Genomic DNA, 16,067 nt, shown 5'->3' on the forward strand with positions numbered 1-16,067 from the left:
AGTCATGTATGGATGTGAGAGTTGGATTATAAAGAAAGTTAAGCACTGAAGAATTGATGCTTTTGAACTGTGGTGTTGGAGAAGATTCTTGAGAGTCCCAGGGACTGCAAGGAGATCCAACCAGTCCACCCTAAAGGAAATCAATCCTGAATATTCATTCATTAGAAGGACTGTTGCTAAAGCTGAAACTCCAATACTTTGGCCACCAGATGCTAAGAGCTGACTCATTGGAAAAGACCCTGATGCTGGGAAAGATTGAAGGCAGGAGGAGAAGCAGGGCAGAGGAAGAGATGTTTAGATAGCATCACCAACTCAACGGACATGAGTCTGAGCAAACTCCAGGAGATAGTGAGGGGTGCAGGAGTCTGGCCTACTGCGGTCCTTGGAGTTGCAAACGGTCAATGCTACTTAGCGACCGAACAACAACAAAAATCCTGCATTGTATAATGTGTATCAGGATCATATTTCTCTTCCCTCAACCCATCTCTTTTCAATAATATATATTAAGCTTCCCTGCTCATGGGCCTGGCATAAAAGTATTTGCATTTATATGTATATTCACTGAATCTTTTCTAATAAGACTTTTATTGCTGAGCAAATTTGTCCCTATTTCTAAAGACTCTTTCAAAATAAGCTTTTCTAAAGTGAGTGTATTAAATTAATATCAACAGACTTCTGAAGTATGTCTTTACCTATACTTTTTAGAGCTGCAAATCAGGTAATATGTTAGATAAGACTTGGTTCAAAATTGTTACAGCAGATTCAATTTACCTTTTAACCTGATATCTTTCAATACATTCCTTTCCTTTCCTCATTCCTCCACTGATGAGTATAACAGATAACCATGTCATTTCTGTTAAATAAGAGAACATTTACGCTCAACACCACTTTCCACTCCCACTCTTAAAACTGTAATGAAGCTAAGTAACACATACACGTAAAAGGAAAAGGAGAGCCAGACACATTTTCTGCTTAGTGAAACAAACCCTTGTTTTTTTGTAGCACTGTTTTCTTCCTGGGACTTTATTTTTCCTTTCCAAAAGCAGCTGTTACATGCCCTGTGTGCTTCACCCTGCTTCTGTGGCCAAGCATATTTCAGGTCCTATAATGTTGCCTTCATTTTCTCATCCAAATGTGCACATTCCCCTCCCCATGAAATGCACACAGATACTCTATTTTAGGTACCATGGTGTGTCAATAGCATCAATCACCATTCGCACCATCGATCATGCAGCTATGAAGCAGTTGGATGACATCTGCCATAACACCCTCTGTGCTAAGATAATGCACTTGAATTCTGATGCAGAAAAATATTGGTCTGCAGACTTGTAATCAATCACAGTATTTTTTTCAAGCAGGATATCTTAGAGATGTAGCAGAGAGTTAATCACACTTTCTTAGAGTATGTTTGGATGTGAATATAAGAGAGTTTCATGTCGTTGAATAATATGGAATAATTAAAAAATAATTCATAATTCTCCCAACCACCAGTGTCATCTAAGTTATTCCAAATAATATATTGCTTGTTCAACTTTAGTCCTTGCCTCCATAACTGTCCATATTCTAGGTTTTTAAAATTATTAAATTTAAGCAAGATTCGTGACATTCTAAAATGCAAAGCATGAAGACAAAGCAATCTCGTATCTAGAGTTCTCTACTCTAGTGCCATTTAATGAATGCAGATTTTATACAGCAATATATTCCTTGCATTGCTGATGGTGACCTCTGGTATATAGAAAAATTGTAATATATCATAGCAAAATTTAAATAAAATATGAGGGAAATTTTGTAAATGGAAACAGTTAAAATAAATGAAAAGTAAAATATACTTGAAGGCTGTTTAACTTGCTTTCATTTTAGACTAAGTCATTACATCCTATTGTGAAAGGCATGGCAACCCACTCCAGTATTCTTGCCTGGAGAATCCCACGGACAGAGAATCGTGGTGGGTTACAGTCTGTAGGGTCACAAAGAGTCGGACACGACTGAGGCAACTTAGCATGCAACCACACATTACATTCTGACCTGAAGCCCTTTAAAATCCTCACTAGTTTTCTCATCTTCTGAAATTTCATCATTATAGCCTTTGGCAAATACATTACTGATCCTTAAATGTATTTAATACAAAAGGTGCTTGCTGCAAGGCTGCTGCGGTTGCTAAGTCGCTTCAGTCGTGTCCGACTCTGTGTGACCCCATAGACGGCAGCCCACCAGGCTCCCCCATCCCTGAGGTTCTCCAGGCAAGAACACTGGAGTGGGTTGCCATTTCCTTCTCCAATGCTGCAAGGCTAGGGGCAAGAAAAAAGTACCATTTAGGTTTCTAACAAATCTAGACATTTTGAGGGAAGAGGCTTTGTTTCTTGGAATGTGTTTGTGTTCATTCATTCAGTCATGTTTAAGTCTTTGCAATCCTAAGACAGCCCACCAGGTTCCTCTGTCCATGGGATTCTCCAGGCAAAAATACTGGAATGCATTGCCTTGCTCTCCTCCAGGGGTTCTTCCCAACCCAGGGATTGAACCCACCTCTCTCCTGTCTCCTGCATTGGCAGACAGATTCTTCACCACTAGGGCCCCCGAGGGGTTCCTGAAAAATCCAGACATTTTGAGGGAAGAGACTTTGTCCTGGGATAGATAGAACTCTCTCGAGAATTTCTAGATAGCAGAGCCAGGTTTTCCCTCCAAGGGGATGTTTTATTACATCACACTTCTCAGAGTAGGGAATAGGAAATGGAGAGGTTTGGAAGGAAGAAGATGCTAAGTGTTTAGAGGCTTAAGTGTTTAGATGCTAGGTGAGATAGACCACCTTTGTCTGGGATTAGCAGTTTTTAAGGCAGAGTGTGGGGTAAAGGTAGAGAAATAAAAGTAGCTAATATTATAAAAACTTTGAGTATATACATATATATATGTATATACACACATATTTTAAATATTATGTGGTTTGCAGGCTACCAATTTGTGACCTCAGTTCAAATCCTTAAGAGTTTCCTCAGTGTGAAAACCATGCGCTCTCTGCTTTATGTGCTGTGTGCTTAGCTGCTCAGTTGCGTCAACGCTCTGCGACCCTTCAGACTTGCAGCCCGCCGAGTGTCTCTGTCCATAGGACTTGTCAGGCAAAAATACTGGAGCGGGCTGCCACTTCCCTCCCCACGGGATCTTCCCAACCCAGGAAGATCACACCTGCATCTCCTGTGTCTCCTACATTGCAGGCAGATTCTTAACCCACTGATGCCCCCTTTCTGCTTTGGTATTTAGCTTTGACTTCATGGATTGAGTAATATTTACTGAATAATGGCTGAATGATTGTTGTTAACTTCATATGGTTCATAACTGTCTATCTCCATTCCCTTCCATTTTTTTCTTCCCTTATAAATCTCCCTCTCTCAATAATATCCACCTAATAACCTTCTTAAATTGGACTGTTCTTTCAAGGCCTTTTATAAGTGCTACCAGCTCCATGAAGTTTCCTAGTTTTCTATGAAGAGAATGAACTTTTTTTTTCCTTTCTGTGTTTCCATCTTTTTAATTATTTACTTTCAAACTCTTCCTTTATTTATACTATTCTGCCCCTTTATACTATTCTGCTATTATACACTCAGAAAACTTATCTTTATATTGGGCCAACTGCTTGGACAAGATTCAAAAATCTTCCTTAATAAAGTAATTTTGTGGTTTGTGAGGTTATAATGAGGAATCCATCTAATATATAGAGCTTTGAACCCTTCTGCTCACACATACACATGTCAATTCTACTCTCAACATAACACTCTCTGCTTTAATCTTATCTAGTCAGAGAATGAAGTAGTCCAATTAATCAAATATTTTGTGTTTTATATATATATATATGATAAATTTAAAAATCCACATACTTATATGCATTTATATAAATATACACATATTTATAGATAAATCGACATGTGAATCGATTCAAGGACAGCTTGATGTCCTTCTTGATTCTGTCCTTACAAAACTGAAGTGTTATAAATTCTACTCATTTAAAAAGTAGGCAAATAATATGCATTCTGAAATTTCCACTGGGAAATTAACTCAATAACATATTTAACATATTGATTTGCTTTTATTCATTCAAACTACAAGAATTGATGCTATCCTTTTCATGTGTCTGGCACAGAATTAAATGCCAAGGGACACCGCAAGGCATGCATTAGAAAGATATAAATATTTAGAGTGGTAGTTCTCAACTGGGAAATTCTTTGGCCCCCGGGGATCATTTGAAAGGTCTGGAGATATTTCCTAAAGTAATTGGGGTAAGGTTCTATTGGATGGAGGCCAGCAATGCTGCTAAACATCTTACAATACACAGGGAAGGCCCCCAAAACAGGGAACTATCTGGCCCCAAACTGTCAATAGAGCTGAGACTGAGAGATTCTAATTTAGAAGGATCATGAAGGAATATGATACTTACTATGCTTTTTTGGCTCTGAAATGGTACAAGGAGGAAGTCATCACCTCTACTATAGGCAGTTGTCATGGAAGGCTAAAAGAAGAGAAACACAAAGTTTATGGCTTTCGGTACGTTTGCCAAGAATATAACATGCTGGAAGGACACGGTACTTCCAGAGGAGAGAAGGAACATGCACGAAGAGCTCTAGTATGGCTGGAGTATATATATGCTAGTTAACATTATGCGGAATAATGCTGGAGAGTGGGAGAGAGAGATCACCGCAAATGAGGCGAGAAATATTCTCCTAGTATGATATACTCATATGCGGTCCTATGACTTGGAGTCCTTAGGTGTCATACTCGAGAGCAGATGGCATTCTAGACCAGTGGAGAGTCACTGAATGATTGGTTTAACAATGGATTATAATAGTAACATATGCAGTATTTTTTACAAAAAAAATTGCAAGAGAACTTGGAGAGTATGTTGGGGTGAACTGGCACTGGAGACAAGAGAACAGAGTTTATTCTGCAATGAAACCTAAGAGAAAGCATTCAAACCAAGGACTTAGAAGTGAGAATGAAGTTGGATAAATCACTTAATAATTAGGAAGACGACAGATCATCTATGAGAAGTAAAAGTAAAAAGAGACACTTAAGGTTCTAGCTTACCCTTTTAATTGCAATATAAAGTAACCTTGGAAGAAGAGTTTGGGATAAGATGAATACACTGGCTTTGGTGAATTATATGTTGAAACTGTAATTTCAGGATAATATTCAAGTGGAAGCATCCACTACGTTTTTGCATGTGGAATTTGGAAAGTAGTTCTGGGTAGGAGACATGGATTTGAGAGTTATTAGAATATAGAGAGACATGAGACCCATAGAATGGATCCATTTATCTGAGGAAAATAGAGAGAATGAAAATATAAAAGAACCCAGATGAAGTCCAACAAGGTGATTGGGCTAGCCTCTAGGAATCTAAACTATTAAGAAGACAAAGGAAGGGTTAGTTAAAAAACAAAACAAAACAAAAAAAAACTTGTTAAACAATGCAAGAGACTATGGTATCAGCAGGATAAGCAAGTTATGTTTGACAACTTTTCATTAAATACATTTTTAACAAAAGAATGTTCACTAAAAATCAATAAAAAATATGATTTGAGGACACACTTTTATGATATTCTATACTTATATTCAGGAGTTGAATAAAAGGTATAACCACCTCTGTGCTAAGGCACAGAAAGAGAGATATGTCCTGTGCCTAATAGGTGCTCGGGAAAAATTTTTGGAATGCAAAGGTGTCTATAAAACACCTGAGAGGTAAAACAAAGCCACGTAATGCCGAATAAAGCAGAGTGACGGACAGAGAAGTTAGGTCAGCTGTGGCAGAGGATAAACCAGCCTTCTACCAGAACCACTCCACAAATCTTCTTTCAATTTGTGAACACCAAAATTATCCTGAAAACAGAAGGAGGAGCTTGTTAGCATAGGAGAAAAGAATAAAAAAAGGTGGGTGGCTTGGATTTTTTCCTGTGTTATATAGGTTAACAAGTAATATTTCACTTTAGTTTTCTTTTCTGATAATAGATAATTTGTTTGTTGAAAATTAAAGCAATCGCTTTCAAGAGGTGCCTTCAGATTCCAAGATGAAATAAGAGAGTGCATACCTTTCAAATCCGGAGATATTTCTATCATTTACCTTATTGACCTTGATCTTTCTGGGATGAAAAGTAGTTTGCAGTTTGTTTTTGTTGTGTTTCATACCCTCAAATGTCAGTGCCTTCCATTAAACTTTGGAAGGCATTTTTTTCCTCCGGAACCATCCTTTCAGGAACTTGGTTTATTTATGCTTTCTTCTCTAACCTTTACTTTCAAAGTCAACTTCTGGAAAAATAATGTAAGTCTCATATCATAGTATTCATTTAAGATAGTAATATACTAATTAATCAATATATCAGTTAACTACACCTGTCAGATGTCGGTAAGTGTGTCTAATTTCTTGTGTTTAAGGTACCAATGAAACTGTTAGTGTGATGTATTTGGATAAGTGATAATGAATAAGAACGAGTTTTGAACACTGAAATCACAGTATGTAGTAGCTTTCCTTGGTATAAATGTATTGAAATAAAATCCTCTTCCCTTCCAGTTCAGAAGGTGACTATTTAATTATGTTTCTCTTTTCAGAAAGTAAATAGTTCCAACTTAAATGGATACACTTAAAGAGAAGCTATCTAATTTTTTAATGTGTTAATAGAAACACAGGTTATTCCTCTCTGCTCCAGAACTTTCCTTATGCATTTTGATCTCCCATATTCCCTTTAATCCAACTACACACACACTCACACATACACACACCCCTTTAGGAAGAATTCTCTTGATCTTCTCTTATAGACAGGTGAAGACCTTTAAGAAGTCATTTATCCCCTGCCCTTCATTCAAAGAAATGTAATCTAGCTTTGAACAATTTTGAGTATTATTTATACATTCACTGTGAAAAATTATGTTTTATTATAAATATGAGTATTTTCATATGTATTTATGGTACACTTGCTTTCTTTAATCAAAATATTTTCTTTAAGTAGTAATTTAAATAAATCTATCCTATTTGCTGGAGAAGGAAATGGGAACCCACTCCAGTATCCTTGCCTGGAAAATGTCACGGACAGAGGAGCCTGGCGGGCTGCAGTCATGGAGTCACAAAGAGTTGGACACGACTGAGTGACTAACACTCACACTTACCCTATTTGCTGGCTGAAGTCATTGTCATTTTGCTTTTACGTATCTGTCTTTCAAGAAAAATGTCCCTTTTCTATATAAGATTTACTTTTACACTTGATAATAGGGTTTTTATTTTTTTAGTGAGTATAGCTAGGTGTCATCTATGGTATAAGAAGCCTTTTTTTTTCCCCCTCTATCCAATTCCCTAGGTTAGAATTTGCTAATAGTTTTAACATTTTTTTTTTGATGGATGTTAACCAACTTTATTGTGGTAATCATTTCACAATATTATGTCCTATGTTGTATATTGTATATATTGTATTTTGTATGTCATTATGTCGTATGCCTAAAATAGTTTTAACTAAAAAAAATAATTTGTAAATGTCTCTTTAAAAAACTCTCAGATTACATCACTTCACTAGTAACCTGTTTTTTCCGTCCTGTTGCTCGTTCCTCCTGCCCCTCCTTCCCATCTTTCTTCCCTTCTTGCTTTCCCCAAGTGCTTACTAGCGTACACGGTGTGCACGTGACATATACGTGCTCCAGATTCCCACTGCCACCGGAACGGGTCCACAAAGCCTCACGACTCGGGATGGCACGCATTCAATGCCTTGCAGTCCGGGAGCTCGGGAGTCCTCGTCACATGGTCTCAAGCAGGGCTGCATTTCTTCTGGAGTCTCTGCGGGGAACGTTTCCTGCTTCCAGAGTCTACCTGACTCTATCCTTGGCCCATGGCACCTTCCTCCATCTCCAAAGCCAACAAGGCAGCAATTTAACTCTCTCTCTCTCCTCTGTTCCCTTTTCATTTCTACCTGTCTGACTCCATTTTCTTGTGTTTTCTCTTTTCTGCACCATTGTGACTATATTGGACCCAGGTGTATAATCCAGGATAATCTTTTCATCTCAAAATCACCAGTGTCATCACATCTGCAAAGTCTTTTTTTTTTTTTTTGCCAAGAGATTAATTAGTCACAGATTCTGGGCACACATCTTTGAGGAACCACAACTTTGTCTACCACAATACACATTTTATAACTCTTTAAAATATGAAAGTTATAGCAAAATGTTGAAAATGCTAATATATTTGTAAGCATACATGCATATATGTTGATTTGCAAATATTTTATACATATTATATGTTCAAATAAATAACACAGCTTAGTATATGGTGAATAGGATAACTGATGTACTTCTAATGGTTCATAGATTTTAAAGCTTTTATTCAAAATTGCACTTTAGTACATGAAAAGATGTTCAAAATCACTAATTAGTAGAGAAATGCAAATCAAAACTATGATGAGGTATCACCTCACACCCAGGCGGAATAGCCATCATCATAAAGTCTACAAAGAATAAATGCTGGAGAGGGTGTAGAGAAAAGGGAACCCTCTTACACTGTTGGTAGGAATGAAAATTGATATAGCCACTGTGGAGGATAGTATGAAGGTCCCTTAAAAAACTAAAAATAAAACTGCCATATGATCCAGCAATCCCACTCATGAACATATATCCAGAGAAATCCATACTGGAAAATGTACAAGCACCCTGATACTCACTGCAGCACTATTTACAAGAGCCAAGACATGGAAGAGGCCTGCTTGTCCAATGACAGAGAGATGGATAAAGATGGGGTACATATATGCAATAGGATATTACTCAGCCATGAGGAAGAAAGAAAGAATGCCATTTGCAGCAACATGGATAGCCCTAGAGATTATCGCACTAAATAAAAAATCAGAAAGATAAATATCATATGGTATCATTTGTATTTGGAATCTACAAATTAAAAAACAAAAAAAGACACAAATGAACTCACTTTCAAAACAGAAACTGACTCATAGACTTTGCAAACACACTTATGGTTGCCAAAGTGGAAAGATAGGTAAGGAGTTTCAAATTCACAAATTCACACTACTATGTATAAAACAGATAATCCACAAGGACCTACTGTACAGGACAAGGAAGTCTACTCAACATTCTGCAATAACCTATGGGAAAGGGATCTGAAAAAAGATGGGGCAACACACATTCATGAGTGAACCACTTTGCTGTACACCTGAAACTAACACAACATTGTAAATTAACTAGAATATTAAAAAATTCTAATTGTCATTTGAAGCTTCCTTAAAAGCTCATATATTTCCTGCTATCACAAAGTTTTTTCTTTGTTCTTGCATCCATCCAATTGCGTTCTCATTCACTCTTCTTAAGAAAGATACTAGTTAATAGGGCTTTTTGGCTAACAAGTTCAGTGATTCAAGTGGTCTATTAACAAACTTATTGATATATAAGGAATGTGGTATGAAAGTCTTGATACAGCTCTTTCCAGCCAGCGCCGAGCAATGGGCCATCTTTCAGGACAAATGGCACAAGCCTCAGAAACCCAGAGGCAAAAGAAAGCCCGACCAAAAAATATGAACGGGGACTCCTCGCTGCCAACCAAACATTGGCCCCCACCGCATATACACAGTCCCATGTGCAGGAGCAGCAAGTGCCCGGCCTTGAGGCTGGACGTGGGGAACTTCTCCTGGGCTCCCAGAGCTGTACGCGCTGGACGAGGATCATGGATGTTGTCTGTAGCGCATCTAACAACGGGTTGGTCCCTTCTAGGAGCCTGGTGAAGAAGTGCTTTCTGCTGGTTGACAGCACACCATAGGGACAGTGGCCCCCTGCGCTACCTCTGGGGGCCAAGGAGGAGGCCAGGCTGACTCCCGAGGAGGAAGAGATTTTCAACAAGAAACGATCAAAGAAAATGCAGAAGAAATACCTTGAAAGGAAAAAGAATGCCACAATTAGCAGTCTTCCAGAGGAGCGGCTTCAGCCCAGCAAGCTTCTTGCCTGCATCGCTCCAAGACCAGGCCGGCGTGGCCCAGCACAGGGCCATGTGTTAGAGGAGAAGGAGCTGGAGTTCTGGCTGAGGAAGATCAAGGGCCAAAAGGCCAAGAAACCCTCTTCCCTCCTGTCTTCAGTTCAGTTCAGTCGCTCAGTCGTGTCCGACTCTTTGGGACCCCGTGAATCGCAGCACGCCAGGCCTCCCTGTCCATCACCAACTCCCGGAGTTCACTCAGACTCACATTCATCGAGTGGGTGATACCGTCCAGCCATCTCATCCCCTGTGGTCCCCTTCTCCTCCTGCCCCCCAATCCGTCCCAGCATCAGAGTCTTTTCCAATGAGTCAGCTCTTCACATGAGGTGACCAAAGTACTAGAGCTTCAGCTTTAGCATCATTCCTTCCAAAGAAATCCCAGGGCTCATCTCCTTCAGAATGGACTGGTTGGATCTCCTTGCAGTCTAAGGGACTCTCAAGAGTCTTCTCCAACACCACAGTTCAAAAGCATCAATTCTTCGGCGCTCAGCCTTCTTCACAGTCCAACTCTCACATCCATACACGACTACTGGAAAAACCATAGCCTTGACTAGACGGATCTTAGTCCGCAAAGTAATGTCTCTGCTTTTGAATATGGTTAGCTCATGCAATAAAGGCATTTACCATTCTAAAAAAAAAAAAAGTCTTGCTACAGCCAAGAAAAATTACATTAATCACTTCACCTCTGTATATCAGATCTATTACTCTAATCTAGCAGATTAAATTTATGTCAGAAGAGCTTTCAACCCCAAACCTAAAATCTAACAATTTAAACAGCCATATCAAGCTTTTCTTTAGTGAATATGGATGTAGTTAACAGACCAACTTCTGCCATGAAAATTTATGATCGCACACCTAATTCAATTTGATTTAAACCACTTAACACTGTGTAGTGAAAAGAATACTGGTCTAGAATCAGATTGATACTGACGGAAACTCTGGCTTGGTTGCCTCAGGAGAGTATGACTTTTGGCTCATCTCTTGCGTTCTCTTAAGTTTTCATGTTTTCATGTGAAAGATGGAAATAATAACATGTATCCCTATAATTCTTACAACAGTGGCTCCCTGAGAGGATGCTAAGGATTCAAAGGATTCTAAGTAAATGACAGCAGGTTTCAGCACTGCTGCTGTTAAGTCACTTCAGTCGTGTCCAACTCTGTGAGACCCCATAGACGGCAGCCCACCAGGCTCCCCTGTCCCTGGGATTCTCCAGGCAAGAACACTGGAGTAGGTTGCCATTTCCTTCTCCAATGCACGAAAGTGAAAAGTGAAAGTGAAGTTGCTCAGCCGCATCCGACCCCATGGACTGCAGTCTACCAGGCTCCTCCGTCCATGGGATTTTCCAGGCAAGAGTACTGAAGTGGGTTGCCAATGCCCAACCATCTTTAAAAGAAGAAAGAACAAATCATGGAACAAGTCATTAAGTCATGAGCATAATCAAAGCAAAATGAAAATAAAAAATTAAGAGTTAGAGATATGCTTTACTACATCTGAAAGAAAGAAACTTAGCCAAGTAGTCAGGTTGCTGCTGCTACTGCTAAGTTACTTCAGTCGTGTCCGACTCTGTACAACCCCATAGACGGCAGCCCACCAGAGTCCCCCGTCCCTGGGATTCTGCAGGCAAGAACACTGGAGTGGGTTGCCATTTCCTTCTCCAATGCATGAAAGTGAAAAGTGAAAGTGAAGTCACTCAGTTGTGTCCGACTTTGCGACCCCATGGACTGCAGCCTACCAGGCTCCTTCATCCATGGGATTTTCCAGGCAAGAGTACTGGAGTGGGTTGCGGTTGCCTTCTTTGAGTAGTCAGGTTAGGTGCTAGGTAAATTTCTAATAATACACACGTTTGCCTCTATATTCAGTTTTCAAATGTACTTATACTTGCCAGATATTAAGAAATCTATGGGTTCCCCCCCTTTTTTATCATATTACTTGTTCAAGCTATTTTGATTCTTTTCTTCTTTTTGTAAACATCTTTTTTATCATAGTCTTTTTTATGATGCTATGCCTGGACCAGTCAAGCAAGATCACTTCAAAATTCAAAACTTGATGCTCATTTAATCTTTGTTTTATATACATAGTAAAATTATATATAATACTATATATATAATATTCAATACTATAACTTTATGTTTTCCTTGTACCACTACAGAAAAATATATCTCATTCTTTTTATCCAGAATACAATATTATATATAATATTACATATATAAAACACATGCTATATAAAACAACATAAATATTATCCTCATATGTAATATTAACAAAAAGTTAAATATTTACATAAAGAATTATATTTTTATTTATAAAATTAACATAAAATGGACACAAACATATACACATAAACAGGCACATACCTACAGTGCTATTGAAATAATGACTAGTGAAATATCTTCCCAGATGATACCCTTGCTATCTGCCTTCTTATCTAGCTTCTCTACTTAATCTAATCTAATCTACTTTCGAATTGTCAAGATAGTAATCCTCCTCACCAGGCATGTTTGATTGCTTCTCTTTGTTCTAAAATGTCAAGTGGAAGTCCATTTTCTCTAGGAGGATATTAGTGGGATAACTCAGGGGCATGGTCTATGAGGGCCTTTGTAATCAGCCCTTCTGAACGCTCCAGTTTGATCTCTAGGCCTCATTACTACTCTCATCACTCAAATCCTGAATGCTTTTTGGTGTTCTTTTCCCCTTTTGGACTTCCCTGGTGGCTCAGACACTAAAGCGTCTGTTTACAATGCGGGAGACCTGGGTTCCATCCCTGGGTCTGGAAGATCCCCTGGGCAATCCACTTCAGTACTCTTGCCTGGAAAATCCCATGGACAGAGGAGCCTGGTAGGCTACCGTCCACGGGGTCGCAGAGTCAGACATGACTGAGCGACTTCACTTTCACTTTTCCCCTTACAGTCACTTGGATGATTTCTCTCTCTGTTGGGCTGACCTTCTATATTGAATATGCCCTCGAACTACCTGGCATAATTTTCATTATCTATAATTTTATTTCACAATTCTAGTCTTCTGGAGAGCTTTTCTTAATTCATTTAGCCAGTATTCATCACTTTCCCTTTGTGCCTTCAGGTTTCCATGCCTTCTTCTGTGGTCCTTTTGCACTATTTTGGGGGACTGTGCATATACTCATTACTGTCCCACCCAGACTTCATGATGCCACAGGCCATATATATGCACTTCTAGCACAGTGCTCCTGACATGGAAGGAATACAAGAAAGGTTAGTCAATAAGTAAACAGACGAATGGAGCTGGTATTTCTGAAATTCAATGTGTAAAACCATCTATAATTATTATATTAATGCTATATAAATTTTTTTTTAATTAAACAATCTAGAATACACTGCGTGCAAGGTTATGGACTTTGAGCATTTCTCCCTATTGTACTACCTTCCCAAGAGATACTTCTCCTCAACAGGCCTTCTTCTTCCTTGAGACACAACTCTATTTAACTTAGGTCAGTTAAGAACCCTACAATAGCTTGTAAGTGATCAAGTGAAAGGAAGAGCCTAGAGTCTCTAACTCTAAATCGAAAGTTAGAAATGATTAAGTTTAGCAAGGAAGATATGTTGAAAGCCTAGAAAGGCAGAAAACTAGACCACTTGTGTCAAGTTACGAATGCAAAGGAAAAGTTCTTGAAAGAAATGAAAAGTGCTGCTCTAGTGAACACATGAATACTAAGAAAGTGAAGCAGCCCTATTGCTCATATCAAGTTTTGGTGGTCCGGATAGATTAATCCAACCACAACATTCCTTTAAGTCAAAGCTTAATCGAGAATAAGGCCCTAACTTCAAACTTGCACCTAATATCAAAGTACAAGTCGAAGCAGCAAGTACTAATGCAGGATTTGCAACAAGTTATCCAGAAGATCTAGTTAAGATAATGAATAATGGTGGCTACCCAAAACATCAGATTTTCAATGCACAAAATATAGCACTGTCTTGGAAGAAGCCGCTATCTAGGACTTTCATAGCTGGAGAAGAGGAGTCAGTGCCTTGCTTCAAAACTTCAGAGGACAGCCTGACTTTCCTGTTAGGGGCTAATGAAACTGGTGACTTAAAGTTGAATCTGATGCTCATTTACCATTTTTAAAATCCTGGGATCTTTAAAGATTATACTATATCGACCTTGCCTATATAGACCCTTCCTGAATATTCACTGGAAGGACTGATGCTGAAGCTGAAACTCCAATACTTTGGGCACCTGATTCGAAGAGCTGACTCACTGGAAGAGACCCTGATGCTGAGGAAGATTGAAGGTGGGAGGAGAAGGGGATAACAGAGGATGAGATGGCTGGATGGCATCACCGACTCGGACATGAGTTTGAGTAAACTCCAGGAGTTGGTGATGGTCAGGGAGGCCTGGCATGCTGTGGTCCATGGGGTTGCAAAGAGTGGGACATGACTGAGCGACTGAACTGACTGACTGACCCTGCCTATGCTCAATAAAGAGAACAGCAAAGTCCGGATGACAGCATGTCTATTTATCACATGGCTTTGTAAATATTTTAACCCCAGTGTTGTTACTGATTGATTCTTCTCAGTAAGAACACTCCTTTCGAAATATTACTGCTCATCGATGACATGTCTGACCGCCTTTAAGAGCACTGTTGGATCTGGTCAATGAGATTCAAGTTGTTTTCATGGCTCCTCACCCTACATCCATTTTGTAGCTTGTGGATCAAAGGATAATTTCAACATTCAAGTCTTATTCTTTAAGAGCTACATTTCATAAAACTATAGCTGCTGTACATGTTTACTTCACTAATGGATCTGGAAAAAAGTAAACTGAAAACCTTCTAGAAAGTATTCACCACTCTAGATGCCATTAAGAACATTCATGAGTCTTGGGATGAGGTTAAATATCAACCTTAATAGGAGTTTAGAAGGAGTTGATTCCAACTCTCATGAAAGATTTTGAGTCATTTGGGACTTCACCTACAGATATGAGGAAAACAGCGTAAGAACTAGAATTAGAAGTGGAGCTTGAACATGTGACTGAATTGCTGCAATCTCCTGATAAAACTTGAATAGATGAGAAGTGGCTTCTGACAGCTGAGCAAGGAAAGTGATTCCCTGAAATGGAACCTACTCCTGGTGAAGATGCTGTGAAGATTGTTAAAATAACAAAGGACTGAGAATATTACATAAACTTAGTTGATAACGCAGTGGCAGAGTTTGAGAGGATTGACTCCAATTTTCAAAGAAATTCTACTGTGGGTAAAATGTTATCAAACAGCATTACAGGCTACAGAGAAAATTTTCCTGAAAGGAAGAGTCGACCAATGTAGCAAATTTCACTATTGTCTTATTTTAAGAAATTGCCACAGCTACCCCAAACTTCAGCAACCACAATCCTGATCAGTCAGCAGTTATCATCATTGTGGCAAGACCCTCCACCAGCAAAAACATTACAACTTTTTGAAGTTTCAGCTAACAGCATTTTTTAAACAATAAAGCATAGTTTTAATTAAGGTATATACATTGTTTTTTAGACATGCTATTGCACACTTATTAGTCTACAGTATAGTGTAAACAACTTTTATTGGAACTGGGGAATCAAAACATTCACTCTATTCAGTTTGTTAAAATACTTGCTTAGTTGTGATGGTCTGGAACCAAACTTATAATGTCTTTGAGATATGTTTATAATCCAACTCTGCACAGTTTAACTCCCAAACTATCATAGTTTCATTAATACAGAGGTATAGCATATTAACAACTGAAACTTGTAATATATTCATGTTTATAGGAAGTGGCTACTGAATGTACTTCTAGGAGAAAAGCAGGTGTTTGACTTTAAAAATATTTTAAACTACTGAATTTCTGGAAAAGTTAGACTGTGTAATTAACCACTATGCAAAACTGGAGAATAAATGGGTTTGGAGCATCACTGTTTGTAAGAGTTTTAAATGTTGGAACATAGAAAATTATAAATTTGAGGTAATCTCTCATATTCAATAAATATGTTCAATAAATTTACTTTGAGCAGTGCAGAAAAGATCATGCAGGTCAAGTAAAACATGTGAGTGTTTATGATTTAACACAATTGTCTTATTTTTAAATGTCATATATCA

At 38.5% G+C, this 16,067-nt stretch overlaps 1 pseudogene; it reads left to right on the forward strand.

The window, feature by feature from the left end:
* On the forward strand, positions 9,414-15,440 carry LOC102184146 (annotated as a pseudogene).

Source organism: Capra hircus, chromosome 7, assembly GCF_001704415.2.
Source record: "Capra hircus breed San Clemente chromosome 7, ASM170441v1, whole genome shotgun sequence".
NCBI lineage: Eukaryota > Metazoa > Chordata > Mammalia > Artiodactyla > Bovidae > Capra > Capra hircus.